The following is a 9,373-nucleotide window of genomic DNA, read 5'->3' on the forward strand; positions in this document are numbered from 1 at the left end:
TTGAGAACTCTCAACATTTTCAATCTTTTGGTGCAATTGGGAGTTGATTGCCTTTTGTTCACCCACAAAGTCACCCATGACTTTACTTAGGTTCACAATGGCTTGCTCCACTGAAGAGGTTTGTTGAGGTGCTTGGGTTTGGGCTTGTGGTTGGTATGGAGGTGGCCTCGGTTTCCAAGAAAAATTTGGATGGTTTCTCCAGCTTGAATTATAGGTGTTTCCATAAGGTGCATTGTTGTTAAGCCTAAATTGCCCCACAACATTGGCTTGATCACCTAACATCTCCCTCACAGCTGGCATGGTTGGGCACTCATCTACCACATGATCACATGATTGGCAAATGGTGCATGGCATGACATGGGCTTGTGTCTCGGAAATGGCTTGGACTTCATGCATCTTTTTCAACTCAAGTTCTTCCAACCTCCTTGCCATTGTTGCCACCTTAGCTTTCATGTCCATGTCCTCACTTAACATGTACATTCCACTCTTTGGATTTACAGGAGCTTTTATCCTTCCCATTTCTCTTGAGTTGGGCTCATCCCATCCTCTTGATACCTCAGACACATAACTTAAAAAGTCCATGGCTTCTTCAGGATTCTTACTCATAAAATCTCCCCCACACATGGTTTCAAGAATTTGCTTCATGGAGGAAGACATCCCATCATAAAAATAGCTCACCAAGAGCCATGTATCAAAGCCATGATGAGGACAAGCATTGATGGCCTCCATATACCTTTCCCAACATTCATAGAACTTCTCATTTTCTTTTGCAGAAAATTTTGAGATTTGTCTCTTCAACCCATTGGTCCTATGGGTGGGGAAAATTTTCTTCAAAAATTCGGCCTGAAGATCAACCCAATTCCTTATGCTCTTGGGCCTTAAAGAGTTAAGCCATATTTTTGCCTTGTCCTTCAAAGTAAAAGGGAATAGCTTGAGTCTCATCAAGTCTATTGAAGCTCCTCCCTCTCTAAAAGTATTGCACACCTCCTCAAACTCCTTGATGTGGGCATATGGGTTCTCACTCTCCATTCCATGGAAATATGGTAGGAGGGGCACAATATGGGGCCTTATAATCAGCTGCTCAAGAGGAGGTACGATGCATGAGGGTGCACTCATCCTTGGTGGGTGCATTCTATCCCTCATGGATAGATATGCATTTGGATTACCCCCTTGACCGTGTTGAGAATTCTGATCCTCTTGTGGAGGGTCCATGATGTTTACATAGATATCCAACTCTGTGTCTTGAGGATTCTCAATCCTTACTAGTCTTCCCTCTTGGTCCCGAATCCAATAGGGCATGCACAAGTTACTACTTACCTGAAAACAAAACAAAGACAACAAAAACAAAAGAAAACTAGAAGAAAGTTAAGGTTAGAAAGAAAACAAAAGGAATTCTACAATTAAAAGAAAAATGAAGTTAGTGAAAAAGGAATTCACCAAACTTGTGATGAAGATCACAAGTACTCTGAAAAGGTCATATCACTGTAAAGTGGCACCATCCTCGGCAACGGCGCCATTTTGATTCCGTGAAAGTCGGGTATTTTAATAAAAAACATTTATAAATCCTAGGACCTCATACTAGCGTAGCAAATCTACTATAGTATAGCAGCTCTAGGGTCGAACTCAAGGATGGGTTTTCATTCTACCAGTGATATACTCAAGATTAGAAATTGAATCTGATGATTTCCTTTGTCAAAAACTTCAAGTTTAAAAGAAAATAAAATTTGTTTTGAAAGTGGTGTTTGAAACTAAACTAACATAAAACTAAGTAAAAATGGAAGAAAGAAGGTCTCCCGGAGGTAAGGGTTACTAGGATCAAGTTCAAAATGCAAAGTGGGAAATTCCAGATTTTTCTTCTCGCATTGGGGACAACAACATAAAGGATGGTTGTTTCCCGAACCGGTATAGGTTTAACAATGAAGATTTAATCCATAAAAAGTCAATAGAAATTGTAGTCAAGTTCCATTAATGGCTTTAGACACTATGGGTCTTCACCTTGAGTCACTTTCCAATAGCTCGTACATGATAACTAATGGTCTGATATGGATCTAGCAATAAGTATCCACAGAGACCTGAAGCTTACCATGTATTGGCCATTCAAAGTGATTCTAAGGGATTTAAAGAAAAACTTTAGATTTAAAAGCCATTTATGAACTCCAACTACCTGTATTTAATGCACTAGAGTTTTCCACTTTAGCATCTGGACTTTTCACCTAGCTTCCTTCACTCCAAGAAACCAAAAGTTTAGCCTCTCATCCTCTGGGAAAACATCCTCAGAGGTTGTTTGGCTTCCAAGAAAAAGAAAATAGTAGAGAGAAAAGGAAAGCAAAAAGAGCCATGTATTTTACTAAGTGTAAAACATACAATATGTTCGTCGTTGTTCGAGAGGTGATTTCCACCCCTTATATAGTCTTTACAAAAGCTAAGCCTGTGATTGGCTAATTACAGGGATAAGAAAGGAATTTACATCAAAAAATACAAAATAAAATATCTAAAGTGGAGTCGGCAGAACAGAGGAGATTTCGCACCACGCATGGGCTGGTGCGAAATTCGCACAAGGAGAAGGTGTTGTGCGAATTTCGCACAAGCTTGGAGCAGTTGTCTTCCAAAGGCCATATCTTCCTCATTTCAACTCCAAATCGTACACGGTTTGAAGCATTGGATTCTTGACTTCCTGAGCTTTGAAATGATATATAGCATGTAGAAAATGGACTTCGGAAAGTGCTCCAAAAGTGCAAAGGAAGACTGTAACTGCTGTCCTCTATTTTCTTCATTCTGTTTGTTTTTCCTCTTTGCTTCTCTCCTTTACTTGGCTTGTCTTAATGATCCAAAAAGCTGTCAAAACACTAAAACTAGCCACAAATATGATTAGAAGTCATTGCTAGGTCCTTAACATGCCAATTGGAATAAAGATGGAGAACTACTACACAAAAGTGCTTAAAACATAATGAATTAAAGGTGCAAAATAGCACTTTTTGGGTAGTAATCACATGCAATAGCCATATACCGTTTCTTTACTTATTGCTGATGCATTATGCATTCAACAAATATTTTTAATTCTTCAAGGTGTTGCCTTGTTCAACTAATTGAATATTCTTTGAGAGAGACACACACAATAGCCATAACATTTCAGGTTATAGCTTAGTGAACATGAATTTAGCTTGTAATCTGCCTAGCAATTAGATTGTAGATTTTCATCTTTTGGAAGTTTTTCACTTTATTGTATCTGCTGCCATGCCATCACTTATGACTTGCATCAGCTATATCTTATTATTATATTTTATGATTTAGGTCCTCTATCCACAGAGAATACTCTTTTCAGAAATAATGGGGATGGTGCAGATTTTGTGAATATATTGCTAAAGCTTCCATTTACCCATTCTTTTATGCTCACTGAATCTAATCCTCCTTGGAGAACAAAATGTCTCTCGGTCCAAGTTCAGTCCAAAATTGGTCCTAGCTTAAAAACTGAAAGCATTCTTGAAGTGTTGGATTTGGGTCTCCAGGATGAAGCTGATGAGGTTAGAATTGAAGCTGTCATTTCTATGCTGGTGATTGTCTTATGGTCTGGTCTTTATGTGCTAAGACATATCTTCAGAAGGCTGGAGTAAGTGAGCAATAAATTTCTTTACTGCATATTATTTGTGTATTCTTTGTGTTTGATTTGATTCTTCTTGAATTATGTTAGAGAATCTTGTTGTTGTGGGTGTTGCAATTGGGAATCGAATTGCTTGGATTTGATTTGACTGTTCTGGATTTGTGTGGATTAATCTTGGTCTGATGAGTGTTGCAATAAAGAATTAAGGTTTATGTATATTAATCTTGCTTACAACCTCAAACTATTATGTATTTCAAGTCCTTCCTCCATCAAAATGTGATTTTTTACCGCTAATACGGCTATCTAGAGTCATAATTGGTTAATAATCAGTGTTTGAGTCGCATTTAGAATTTGAGAAGTTTTGTTATTGGAAATTTCTCCTTAAAAGAAGTTTCTACATTTCTAAACTTTCTATTTTCTAAAACCTTTTTTTTTTCTGAAGTTTCTATTTGAGTTTACTTAAAAATCTAGAAGTCTTCTTCATTAGAAACTCTTATTACAAGAAGTTATTATAAAGTTAAGTTTCAAATTTTAGACAAAAAGTTATTATTTAGAGGTTTAGGAAATAAATAAGAGTCATAACAAGTTACTATATTGGTTAGGTTTCTTTTTTCATAGTTTTATTCAGGTTTTAAGGTTTTCTAAAGCTTGCTGATGAATTTTAAGATTGTCACTGCTATTTATGTAATTCTTTATGTACCCATTTTTTTGCTTCTATCCAAATTGTTCTGCGACTGTGACTACTATGTGTGACTACTGGGTATATCTAATGTGTGTCACTGGTATTTCATTCGTTGAATATCTTGTCTCTTTCTATTACATACAGGACATTTGTATTTTTGTATGTTTTACTTATTTGTTTGTTTGTTTATTAATTTTATTTTATTATCTTATGTTATATTATTATTATTATTTATTTTATTGTTTCTCAATTATGTGATTTCTAACTTATATTTATTCTCTTCTATTTTGCATGAGGAAATAAGCTGCATGTTTTGGAAAGGAGAATCAAGGTCAAAACTTTTTAAGAGAAAATAAGGTCAATAGTCTAGAGGTTTGTTTGTTTTTTTTTTTTTTTTTGGAATTGAGAATAAAAAAGAGAAGCTTACCTTTCATACAGAGAGAAAAAGCTCAGGGGGATGAGGTCGGGCTTAGAGAAGGAAGACTATTAGAAGCTAGGGAGATTATTGCTTGAAGGAAGGTTCTTCTAGGTATGGTCACCATTGAAAACTTGTACCTTTCTTATTTTCATATGACTGTGCTTTGCTTTCTTGCACAATTCTAAGTATTCTATTGATTGATGGTGAACCTATGATACCGTTTTGTTATTTTTTTATTTTTTATTTTTTATTTTTTTTTTGGTTTGGGTCTAAAATGTTGTTTGCTCTTGCAAATGAGAATTTATTATTGATCTTGTTTCAATATTTGCGTTGAATCTTTCATGTGCCACTGGTCCCGGAACCCATTGATTTCAGCATGAAATGGGTTTCCATTTAATGAGTCTTTTGTTTATCTGTTCTCTTGGTCATACTCTGTTTTGAGATTATTCATCTCCATATTTGGTATCTTCATCTGTGTCCTTATTTTTGGTCATGCCTTTGGGGTTTACTTTGATTGTCTAGTTTGTACTCTATTGTGATTGAGAGAAGAAGGTTGTGCTTTAGTGTGTGGTTATAGATTCATAAGTCCAGTGAAGAATCTGTTTGATGTTTATGAAAAAAGAAACACGTTCAAGATGGAATGCAATCATATCCGAGGCTGCAATGAATGGAGATGCATGGAAATCATTCGAACTCTTTAGTATTATGGCCAATCATTCATGACTGTTCCTAGATACTATCAGCATAGTATTCTTCTGTTACAAAGGGGTGTCTGAAAAAGGGAATAACTTTTAGAAGCTAAAATTTGTGATCAATTTTAGGGATATTGTTAATGGGTTTTGCCCCAAAGTCCAATCCCCGAATGCTGTCGAGAACTTAGTTGATGAATTCAAAGATTTTTATTGGTCCTGTCTATCACATGATCGACTTGTAGTTCTTGATGGTTAAGATATAAGTGTCATTGTTTGGCCTTTGGATCACCTAAATACATTGGATGCTTTGAAATTCCTTTAAGAGAACCCAAATATGGAAGAGAACAATCCAATTGGACTAGTGGATCTTGAAAGAAGGTTTTTGGTGGTCAACGGAGTAATTTGGAAATAAGGTCAAAATCCAATTAGAGAATATAGGTTTGGATGGGGTTTATAGTCATTGTTGGAGTTGAGTCAAGCACAATTGCTTGCCTTCTTGCTAGAAAGCTCTAGGAGGCTTTGGTGATTGGATGCCCGAAGACCATTGACAAGAATTGCAAATGCAAGGAGGATCACTAGACATTGAATTTAATGTTGCATGTAAAATACACGCAAAAATAATTGGCCGTGCATGGCCATCTTCAACTGCACTACCTTCTGACCCTCGCGTTTATCCCTAGACTCTTCATCCGAAAATGAGTTTTTTCCTGTTCATAGACTTCACCATGTATGAGGAAACTCTAACTTGTTTCAGTCCCTTAATTTGGTTAAATTCGCCATCATTTAGTATTAGAGTTCACATTTAGTGGCTTGCCTAACCTGAAATTTGGAGAAAATGAAAATTAGAGAGAGAATCTATCAATGGTAAACTAGCACGAGCTATAGTATGTGATATCAAGTGATTTAAGAAAGATGAAGGTGAGATTCTGGATAGGTCATATGGAAAATGCCATGGGCCAACTATATTGTTTAATGGTGCTATTAAACCTATGGACCATTCTATACCTTGTTTGGATAAGAGGTCACGATGGAAGAAAGTTCTTCATTGTTCCACATGTGGGCATTTAGGTTGCAAGAAATCTCATCTCAAATTTTGTTGTGATTTCTATGATTCCTTTTCTAGGAAAGTCTATTTGGAAAAATTAAAGGGGTTTGCATGTCATTATTCCACTATCAGTACTTAGGATGTCTACCTATTTGCCACCTAGACACCAAAGGAGCAGCCCATTTTGCATAAAAGTCTGCTACCAAGGTTGTGCTACAAGGATTGTTGCCTACCTGTTTAGACAATGTGCATGACGAGAGGCAACAATGATCATAGGGGTAGTGGCCGTCACACTCAATGAGTTGGTCTCCTAGCTTCCACTTGGTAGGGACCTCTTGAGCACTTGTGCTGTTTGGCAGATGAGAAAATGTGATTTCCAGGTAGATACTTAGTGAATGGTGTTTCAATTATTGCCCTGTGGGATGAAGCTGTTCTCTTCTTTCACTTTGGTTGGTGGGTAAGGGGGATCTGTCAATTCTTGTCTTCAAATTTTGAAGTCAAAGACCACCAACTTTGGTGGGAAGAGGAAAACAATACCATGGCAACCTTCTAGCACGTTTTATCTTCAGTTTCAGTCATCCAGAAATGAGAATCTGCCATTTCATAGTGTGGATAGGGTGCAAAACAAAAAATTACTTTTAGTGTCTTGCATTTTTCAATGAAAAATGAGTCATTGTAATGCTTTGTAAGGGTTATCTGGTGCATTAAACCTTTAAATCAAACATCACTCAGTAATTATTAACCAACTTACAAAAGTTTAATCTGCTTTAAAGTACATATCATTAGTTAATTTGACAAGCTCTCATTAACCTCCTAGTTTAATAACTCAACATTAGTAAGATCAATCTCATGAATATTTGCCATTGTTCCTGCTGCACATGTTTCAGTATGAATTAACTGTTTTGCCACATACAAATTCATTATTAAAAAACTAATCATCTGTTTGGTTTCCTGAGAATATGAAGGAAAAGAAAAGAGTTTTTGGATCTTCGTGGGAATGAAAGTGCTATTGTAGCATTTATTTCTGACCTTCTCAGCAGCCAAATGGAGCGTAGAAGAAGTTTGATTAGTGTAGAACAAAATTAAAATTACACTAATGATCAAGATTACTTCTTTCATGGCAGCACTGAGAAGCCTATGGAGATTGATCACCACTTGTATGAAATTAGGTCGGTGGAATACCATGTCCAAGTAAAACCTTTGGCAAGTTTCTCACATACTTTATATATTACACTTTAAATAAGTTTTCCATTTTTTCCCCCGATGATGATTATGGAAAAATGCCATGGCAGTTGGCAAATTCGCTTCATTGATGGACTTTTTTCCCACTGCAGTAAAGCTGATGAGCCCTCACTGTCCAATATCCAGCATTGCAGTTTCAGGCAAACCCTCTATCTCCTTCGGCGGCTTCACCACGTGCTTGTGCTCCCTACATGCATAGCCACCCTCTTCGCTATTTGGATTCATTGGCCTATAGCTTCTATTCCATTTTTAGAGGATTAGTTTGAGTACATGAAAAATCTTGATCCAGTTCGGGATTCTGAGATGCTGCTCATATATCCAAACATCAAGATCAGACCAACTTTCAACCAGCCTTGGTATCCCACGCGCCTTCCATCTGGGATGTTGAAGAAACATGCGATTCTCTTTCCAAAAGAGTCCTGTTTTTCATCAGGAGGTTTTGAGTTCCTTCTCCGGGGGCTAGTGAACAAATTGCTAGAATTAATTAAGTGGGCTCTGATTGCTTGATTGAGGGGTTGCCCGATGTGGTGTGCCTTTTGGATAATCCTGTTCATAAAGACCTAACCAATGACAATCCATTTGATCCTTACATGCTTGATGGTACTGAGAGGGACCTTAGTAGGCTTGCAAATATATATTGGCCTGACTCTTTAGGGCCCTAAGATTTGGATATGTCTTCCTCTAGATACCATAATGAAGATCTAATCTTGAGTGACAGCCTTAGTGGTTTGAAAAGTTTGATGGAAACAGTGTGGATGCATTTCAAAATTGCTCCTCCTTCAGGTTGGCTAAGAAAGAACTTCTTATTCGGGTGGAAATGGCAACTTGGAAAACCATGGAGCATATGGAGTTTATGAGTCCCGAAAATAAGCATTTAAGAGCAGCCTCTCCAGAAGAGGCTCTCCTTGAATGGCTAGAATTGCCTCTTTGCTGACATGCGTCTTTGTTGTTCCAGAACTGAAAATCACTTTGTCGGAGATTATACAACTAGAGCTCCTTTTCGTGCAATAACTGCGAGAGATGGCCAAAGTGTTTAGTTATACTGCTAGTGAACCTATTGCTATGCAGGTTCAAGGAAGTCAGGTAAAGGCTAGCAAGGTTGATCAACTATGAGAAAAAAGGAATTGAATCAGAAAGGATGTTTACCCAGGGATCTGGTAATTTCGTTGCATCAGCTGTGCAGCCTAAATTGGCAATCGATCAAAATTCTAACAATTCAAGTTTATCCTCATCTCCAAAGTCTGTATTACCAGAAAAGGTCCTAGTGGATCAAGTTTCCACATGGAGTTTTAATCCAGAGGTCAGCAGGAACCATCTAATCCCTCAAAGAAAACTTTAGAAGTCAATATGATTCTGAGCGAGAATAAAGCAGAAGCAGGTCAGACAAACATAAAACAAACTTCAGAATCTGTTAGAGACAATAAAGGCGATTCCCAAAGTTCCATCAGACAATTTGTTGTTGCTGAACCATCAGAAACTACTGAGATAGCTAATTCAATAACAATCCAAGATACTGAAGGCAAATCTGGATAATCAACACATGATAAGAATGTTATGGACACGCCAGAGCCAGTTGAGGACAATGCTACTTTAGACACCATTGGAGATGTCATGGAAAACAATGGTGAAACAACAGATGAACTCTTGGAACCACTATTACCATGATGTGAATCTCTGCAATCATGTGGATCTGGCA

General features: G+C 37.2%; 1 non-coding gene across 1 annotated transcript; it reads left to right on the top strand.

Annotated features, from left to right (window-relative positions):
• The first annotated feature begins 694 nt into the window (after positions 1-694).
• Positions 695-801, top strand: LOC132252740 (small nucleolar RNA R71). The gene has a single exon (XR_009464519.1). It is a non-coding gene; the product is annotated as a small nucleolar RNA R71 (small nucleolar RNA).
• The last annotated feature ends 8,572 nt before the right edge of the window (positions 802-9,373 follow it).

This window comes from Vitis vinifera, chromosome 16 (genome assembly GCF_030704535.1).
Source record: "Vitis vinifera cultivar Pinot Noir 40024 chromosome 16, ASM3070453v1".
In the NCBI taxonomy this organism is placed as follows: domain Eukaryota; kingdom Viridiplantae; phylum Streptophyta; class Magnoliopsida; order Vitales; family Vitaceae; genus Vitis; species Vitis vinifera.